Below are 8,457 nucleotides of genomic sequence, written 5' to 3' on the forward strand. Positions count from 1 at the left end.
GTGTGTGTGTGTGTGTGTGTGTGTGTGTGTGTGTGTGTGTGTGTGTGTGTTGCTTGCATCTCCTCCCGGAGAAGTCTTGTCACCCAATAGAAGCTGAGATGAATTTATACTTCAGATGGATTTTACTAGGAGGAAATAAATGATAATATCAAGGCCCCAAGCAACCTAATCTGAGAGTGTGCTTTCTGGTGGGAGGAAGACCTTCATTAGGAGATAGCATCGAGGATATAGTGTTAACATCCTGAAAGAAAAGGTCTTCCCTTCCCAAGGATTAGGAAAATTAACATAATTGCACAGTACAATCAGATTTTAAGGGGGAAATACATTGACCTTCATTTGCAAAAACAAAGGGAGTATCTTGTTCACATAGGTTTTTGGTGGGAGGTGTTCCATACCTAGTTTTCATGCTAGAAGTCAGGAAGGCGCCTCCAGTTAAGAGAGAATTACAATTGGAGGTTGTTTTGGTAAAAAGCTGTGGGAAGGAAGAGTGACCTTGCCTGCAGCTGCAAGGAGGGGGAGGGAGAGAACTCAGGTCTGTCAGAGTGCAAGGTCACAGCAGACAGCAGAGATCAGGGCCTGGTTTCTGGGAGGGAGAGCAGCTAGAGACTTCTGGGAGAGAGATCAGTTCCTCATTTTGTGTGATCAACAATAAAATTATTTTGGTGGCTACTTCATAACTGTATTTTTGTTACTGTTATCAATTATAATGTAAATATCTGTGTTGCCCGTTTATCTTTGGTGACTCCTGTGAAAGAGCCCGAGGAATCATGATCCACAGGTTAAGAACTACTGGGCTAGAGGTCTAATAATATACTGGTAGTGGCGTAGTGAAGATCCTGTAGCTAAGACAGACAACTTTGAGCTGCAATCACATGGTTGGCTCAAAGATATGATCTTCCATTTACTGCTTTACCTGGTTAGCTTATAAGACATTTAATGTCTCAGGGAAATACTAATTAATGGGACTGGTCATAATGTTGGAGCACAATGTTTGTGCTCAGTAGGCTTTTGCTTTGGCAGAGTACATTCTTCCAATGAGATCTAATCACACACCAGCCTCTCAGTAATTCCTCATTCCATTCTTCCTCAGAGGACAAGGACGTTCTTGCTCTAACACATGCAGCCCAGCCTCTGTGCTTTGACGCAGCTCTCTCAGTGTGGATTTTCTTATTTATATTTTTCTCACTGTCTTCTTGAAAAATTGTGCCCTGTTGCTGTTGCTCTGAGGTGGAGTTTTGGCCTACTTTGGTTTTGAAGAGGAAAGGCTTTCCAGTCTATCATAGAGGGAAGTCAAGGCAGAAACCTGGGGTAGAAACTGAAGCAGAGGCCATGGAGGAATGCTTCTTACTGGAATATAAAGATTCCTTCCCAGGGCCACCTTCCCAAAGGGGTCACTGCCCACAGTGGGCTGGGCCTTCCTATATCAATCTTTAATTAAGAAAATGCTCCCAGAGACATGCCCAAAGTCAATATAATGGATGCCATTTCTCAGTAGAGTCTCTCCCCAAGTGACTCTAGTAGACAAAACCTAAGTAGCTCAGGTCTTGAACTTGATGCTGATGGGATCAGCAAGGAGCAGGAAACCTTAATGTCTCCTAAGAAGTGGTTGTTATCTTTGAAAGAACTCCCAGGGAGACAGAAGGAGCTCTGACACCTTTATGCTTTACATAAATCCCCTATCAGGGGATTGCTAGACCTCATGAGAAGTGGACTTTTCTCTTTTTGTTCTTGAATTTTCCTTGATTCCTTTAACACACTGTCAGTAATTTGAATTCTTTATTCCAGCAATGAGTGGTCTCCTCACTGAAGTGGAAGCATCCCCAGGGGCTTCATGTGCTCTCTGTGCTTATGTCCTCTGTTGTTTCCCTGTGATAGTTTGTGTCCTCTTAATTTGAAAAGCCTTATTGACTACACTCCTTGTGTATAGCATATAGTCAGGGCTGTCATATTTGTTCCTGCCTCATGCTGGTCCTCTCTAATGAAAGCATCTTGACATTTCATTCTGAATGAAAAAATAAATCAAAGGAAAGGAAAGGGTACCCTGGTCATGCTGCTTTAGTATTTAGTACTGAAGTCTTACACATCCCTTGCTAGGTTTCTGTCTTTCTCCCCTTTCCTGATTTTCATTGTGAATATGTGCTACATTCTGCCAACTGCTTTTCCTGCTATCATTTGAGAAAAAAAAACCCACAATATTATGTTTCCTTCCCTCTTTAGTCTATTAACATGACATGCATCATAGATTTCTGTATGCTGAGCAATTTATATATTCTGGGAATAACTCTAATTTGGTGAATAATATTTCTGATATGCTGTTGGATCCCATTGTATAGTATTGAGTATTTCTATGTGTATGAGTGTTTTGCTCCATTCCCACTAATAGAACTTTACTAGTTCTAAGACTTCTGTGATTCCTTCTCTTTCTTCCTTTTTTTTTTTTTTGTTCCAGCTCCTACAACATCCCCTCCCTTTCTGTGGGATTCCCCAAGCTCTGCCTAATGTCTGGCTGTGCATCTCTGCATCTGCTCCCATAAGCTGCCAGAGGAAACCTCTCTAATGTTGATTGGGCTATGCACCTATCTACAAGTGTAGCAGAATACCATTAGGAATCCTTTCATTGGTGTGTGTGTGTGTGTGTGTGTGTGTGTGTGTGTGTTGGGGCTCAATTTGAACCAGTCATTGATTGGCCACAGCAAGATGTGCTGAACCACCATTGTCCCAGCACATTGCAAGCAGGACAGGTATGGGTTGAGGGTTTTGTAGCTGGGTTGGTGTTCCAGTCCCACCATTGATAACCTCGCCTAGTTACAAAAGATGGCAAGTTCAGGCTCTGTATCTTCTATTACTAGGAGTCCTCAATAGGGAAACTCTTCATAGGTTCCAAGAAGTTTCCACTGCACTAGGTTTCTACATAGTTCTGTAAGTATCCCCCTATTCCAGTTGTCTCTCCCTGTCTTCCCTCCCTCCCTTCCTCCCTCCCTCCCTCCTTCCCTCCCCCACATGACACCTTCTGTTCCTATTCCCATCTGCCCTGAGTCCACCCAAAAGATCTATTTTGTTTCCCCTTCCCAGGAAGATCCACACACCACCCTCCCTGAGCCTTCCTTATTACTTAGCCTCTCTGGGTCTGTGGCCTGTCGTGGGATTATCCTTTACTTAACAGCTTACTTAATACCCAGTTACAAGTGAATACATATCATGTTTGTCTTTCTGGGTCTGGTTTACACTCTGATATTCAATGCAGGCATTTATAGGTCTAAACTTCCCTGGAGGGGTGGATTTAGAACCTGGAGAGACCCCTCAGCAGTTAAAAGCCAGTACTGTTTTTGCAGAGGACCGAGGTTCATTTCCTGTTAGACTATCTCCAAATGATAGTCTCCACCTATTACCAGCAGAGGTGTGGGAGGAAGCAGATCAAAATGCAGAGTGTGGTAATAGACTGTCTTCTGAATATAAGGGCCCCTCATTAGGTAGAGGCCTCATTGCCTTACCTCTTGTATAGACATGATGTAGGAGCTGGTTATTCATCTGGATACTCCCTTTTTTTTGTTTTTTGTTTTTTTTTGTTGTTGTTGTTTTTTTTGAGACAGGGTTTCTCTGTATAGCCCTGGCTGTCCTGGAACTCACTTTGTAGACCAGGCTGGCCTCGAACTCAGAGATCTGCCTTCCTCTGCCTCCCGAGTGCTGGGATTAAAGGCATGCGCCCCACCACGCCCGGATCATCTGGATACTCCTAATGAAGGTCGTCCTCTGTCATCATAATGACAATTACTCAAAGTCCTTCTCACTCTCCGTAGCCAGTCTCCAACTTGGGTAGTTTCCTGCAGCTAGTGCTACTTCTCATGGTTTCTCCATGTGTTTCAGACTTCAATTCTGTGTTCAGTCTGAGCTCTTTTATCCTCAGACTTCCAGATAAATGTTTGGAGGGCACTACAAATATCCAAAGAGACATATCAGTATTTATTTTGCATAATACTAAAACAACAGCATTTCATTTTAGAAGTATTTCTAAAATTCATAAAGTAATTCAATATTCAGTGAATTTATAACTAAATTGGTTGTGTTAAACCTAAATTAAAAGTATTATAAGGCCAATATTAAGCATGAATTATTATTCAAACAAATTATTAGTATAAAAATTGAAAGGCAAACTATTATTTTGACATAATGAGTATACAAACATTAAGTGAGGTTAAATAATAATGGCAAGTCAAAAGTGAAAGAAACTTGATATTTAAAATGGGCAAATATTATGATAAGTAAGTTATATTTTAATGAGCTAATTTTAATAAAGGCCTGATAATGTGGAACTATTTGTCATATGCATGACAAAGACAACCTAGTATAAAAACAATATTATCAAGCCGGGCGTGGTGGCGCATGCCTTTAATCCCAGCATTCGGGAGGCAGAGGCAGGCGGATTTCTGAGTTCGAGGCCAGCCTGGTCTACAGAGTGAGTTCCAGGACAGCCAGGGCTATACAGAGAAACCCTGTCTCGAAAAACCAAAAAAAAAAAAAAAAACAATATTATCTCTCAAATTATTTGTACATTTTAATGAAATTTCTATTAAAATTCCTTATAAATACTGGAAGGGTGGAAAGCAATAAATCAACTAAAATTTAGCATATTCAATAGAGGATATTTGTAAGCAGTTTGCCAACTGGTAGACCCAGCTGGCTGTGTTGTGAAGAAGTATTCAGCGTTATTATACTCAGAAATACATGTAGCTCAAGCTTCATGGAGGAGCAGTGCCAACATGATCTCAGAATAGGAGGTCGCCTGCTTATATTTTCCTATAGCAACAATAAATTCATAGACACCCGTGGATAAAAGTGCATTTTTGAGAGTTTTGGAATTGAGGTAGGTATTTCTGATATCTCTGTAGCACTCATGACCTAGCAGACATCTTTTGAGAGCAGAGACCTAACCCAGACGACAGGTTCATTAACTGCAGTCCTATCTCCAGACCCAGAAATAGCTATTCTGTGGACTTAGTTTTCCCCCACTGGGCCTTAGTTCTTTTATGAGAACTATCTGCCAAGGCACCTGGTAGGAGCTATGCTTATGTATGCCTTAGGTGACAGGCACATAAATCTCAGTCCTAGCTATAGACCTTGAAATCACCTTGAATATTGACTCCAGTTCCTATGATCTGCAATCTGAGACTATTCCTGCCATTACAAGAACCCAGATGAAGAAATACTATCTGAGAACGTAGGGAGCACTTGCCAACATCATTCTCACAGCAGATCTAAAATGGTTTTGTATACTGAGTCCAACCCCTCTCACCCTCTCACCTGTGGACAGCAGGCAGTGTAGCTTCCTTGTGGAGTGAAGGGAAACAACTACTTCCAGTAGTTAAGCCTGGTTGTCCTAGGCTCAAGGAAAGTTCATAGCTGACAGGACTCAAGCTCAGTTGGGGGTCTTTGGTGAGACAGTTGAGACAGTGACTCCTCTGGTGCCTGGGTCATCGATAGAAATCCCATTTTGTCATGTTATATAGCTTGGAGGCTACAGATTGGTGTCTCCTTGAGCTTGGATATCTATAAATATTATTAGCAGCATAAAACATTGTGTTGAATGTGAGTATTGAAAGGACAAGTAGAATTAAGAAAATAACCTCAGGATCTGATGTCTAAAACATGTTTTAAAAGAATTGACACGAATCTGTGCTAATCACTTAAAGCATTAATGAGGAAGAAATAATTCTAAAATACTCTAGGAGGCTAGAATGACTCTGATATAAAAGCTGCAAAATTAATCCCAGCACTCGGGAGGCAGAGGCAGGCGGATCTCGGAGTTCGAGGCCAGCCAGGTCTACAGAGTGAGTTCCAGGACAGCCGGGGCTATACAGAGAAACCCTGTCTCGAAAAAGAAAAAAAAACTTAAAAAGATTCTTTTTTCAAGACAGGGTTTCTCTGTGTAGCCCTGGCTGGAACTCACTCTGTAGACCAGGCTGGCCTCGAACTCAGAATTCTGCCTACCTCTGCCTCCTGAGTGCTGGGATTAAAGATGTGCGCCACCGTGCCCGGCAAAAAGATTCTTATAAGCTTCAGGGAATCTGCTTCTCACAGGTCAAATGGACTGAAGATAATTATTGTCAATTAACAGCCTCTTTCTCTCCTCACCTGCCTATTCTTGAGGGAGGGGTCTATTTTCCTTTCTCTGGTTCTGGGAACCCTCCTCCCAAAGCCAGGGCCCTAAGAGTTTCAAATGTACACCCAAGAAAAAGGCTTTCTCCCTAAACTCCCAAACTTTATCTTCTGGCCCTAACAGCCAAGTTGTTCCCTGAGAACATGCATCCAGGAAAACTCCCAAACAGTTACTCACAGGTGCTCTGGCCCAGCCTCACTGACTGCCTCAACGGGGCCTACACTCCTACTATGAGATGGTTCTACAACTTGGACGCAGTGAAATACTCAGCCCTTCCCGGACTTGGCCAACAATCCAGCTTTTGGCCTATACCTCAAAACCATGCCTCAATTTCAGCAGTAAGTAGTCATAGATGATTATGGAACCCCTTATTGATTATCAACAAAAGACTGGGATAAGCTGGGTGTGGTGGCGCATGCCTTTAATCCCAGCACTCAGGAGGCAGAGGCAGGCGGATTTCTGAGTTCGAGGCCAGCCTGGTCTACAGAGTGAGTTCCAGGNAAAAAAAAAAACAAAAAAAGAAAAAAGGACTGGGATATTTGATTTCAAACCTGGGACAAGGAACTGAGGTGCATATTTTACATATCAAAGCAGACCTGACCTCCAGGTTCTCCCAGCATCCCTCAGTCCCTACCCAGCATACCCTGCCCCCAACCTTGAACTTTCCAGCCCAGGGGCTGGGCTGCTCTTTCCCCCAGAGGCTCTTCCCTATATAATCCAGACATTGCAAACTCTTTCTTTCTACCCTTCCCTCCCCCCCCAATCCCCATCTTCTTCTCTACCCCTTCCCCCCCCTCTCTTTTCCTCCTCCCCCTCCTCCCTCCCCATGATGACTTCCCTGGCCTTGGTTCTTAAGAGCAGCTTACCAACAAACCAGCATTTAAGAGAATCTGGCTTGAATTGTCTCATTTTACCAATGGAAAAATAATACACGCACACACACACACACACACACACATACTTGTTATGGTCATGGAAGAACAGTGCATGCTTGGAACAAAGACAGATAAGACACAGGCATGAAATAAATGCCTCTTCCACGACATTTAGTAAAACACAATGATTTCTTGTGCCTGAATTATAGGGCAAAGGGGAGCCCTAGGAAGATAGGGTTGAGGTCTTGGTGCCTTTCATCCTTCATGAAAAGATCAAGTAAGTAGGAGTCAAAAAGAAGAGCCAGAATTTTAGAAGTGTGTTCAGGGAAATGACTCAGCATATAAAAGCACTGACTTGAAAGCGTGGCAACCTGAGTTTGGTATCTAGAATTTACATAAAAGGAGGCTGGTAAGAACAAATTACACAAAGATCTCCTCTGGCCTCCATGGGCACACCATAGAATGAGCACACGCACACACAAACACACACACACACATACACACACACACACACACACACACACACACACACACGTGCGCGCATCAACAATAATTATGATACATTTTATTTTAAAATATTAGAGGTAAGGACAGAATGATTTACTCAGATGTGCGAGAGGAAAAGAGAACACCAGTTTAAGCAGATGAGTAAATGGAAGGCCCAGATAGAGATCTGATGCTCAGGAAAAAAGGTTCAAGTCAAAGAAATTAAGACATGACAATAAACACATGGAGCAATGCTAATGGAAACCATGGATGGAGTGAGATCACTGGCAAGTGTGTAAAAGCAACATCAGGGGGCTGGTGAGATGGCTCAGTGGGTAAGAGCACCCAACTACTCTTCTGAAGGTCCTGAGTTCAAATCCCACAACCACATGGTGGCTCACAACCATCCGTAATGAGATCTGACGCCCTCTTCTGGAGCGTCTGAAGACAGCTACAGTGTACTTACATATAATAAATAAATAAATAAATAAATAAATAAATAAATAAAACAAAAAAGTAACATCAGGCTAAAAGATGGATGGAGAGCTTGGCAGCCATGTTTGCCGCACAGGACATTTTTACTTGTGCCATTTGGAGCAAGTTTTTTAACCTTCTGAACCTATTTCCAAATGTTTAGAGGATACACAATAGGACTACCCCTCCCTTTGGTCAGGAGGGAATGCTAAAGATAATGCAGGGTTTAAGGTGGAATTCCTTGTGAGAGCACATGTTAATTAATTACAGCATTCTTTTGCCTCAGTGCTACTCTTTAGCAGGATTGACTCTAAGTGTTTAAGAGCATAGACTATGCCCAGAATGGTAGTGTACCCCGTTAATCCCAGCATTCATGAGGCAGAGGCAGAGGCAGAGGCAGAGGCAGAGGCAGAGGCAGAGGCAGAGGCAGAGGCAGAGGCAGAGGCAGAGGCAGAGGCAGAGGCAGAG

The sequence above is a fragment of the Mus pahari genome, chromosome X, assembly GCF_900095145.1.
Source record: "Mus pahari chromosome X, PAHARI_EIJ_v1.1, whole genome shotgun sequence".
Taxonomy (NCBI): domain Eukaryota; kingdom Metazoa; phylum Chordata; class Mammalia; order Rodentia; family Muridae; genus Mus; species Mus pahari.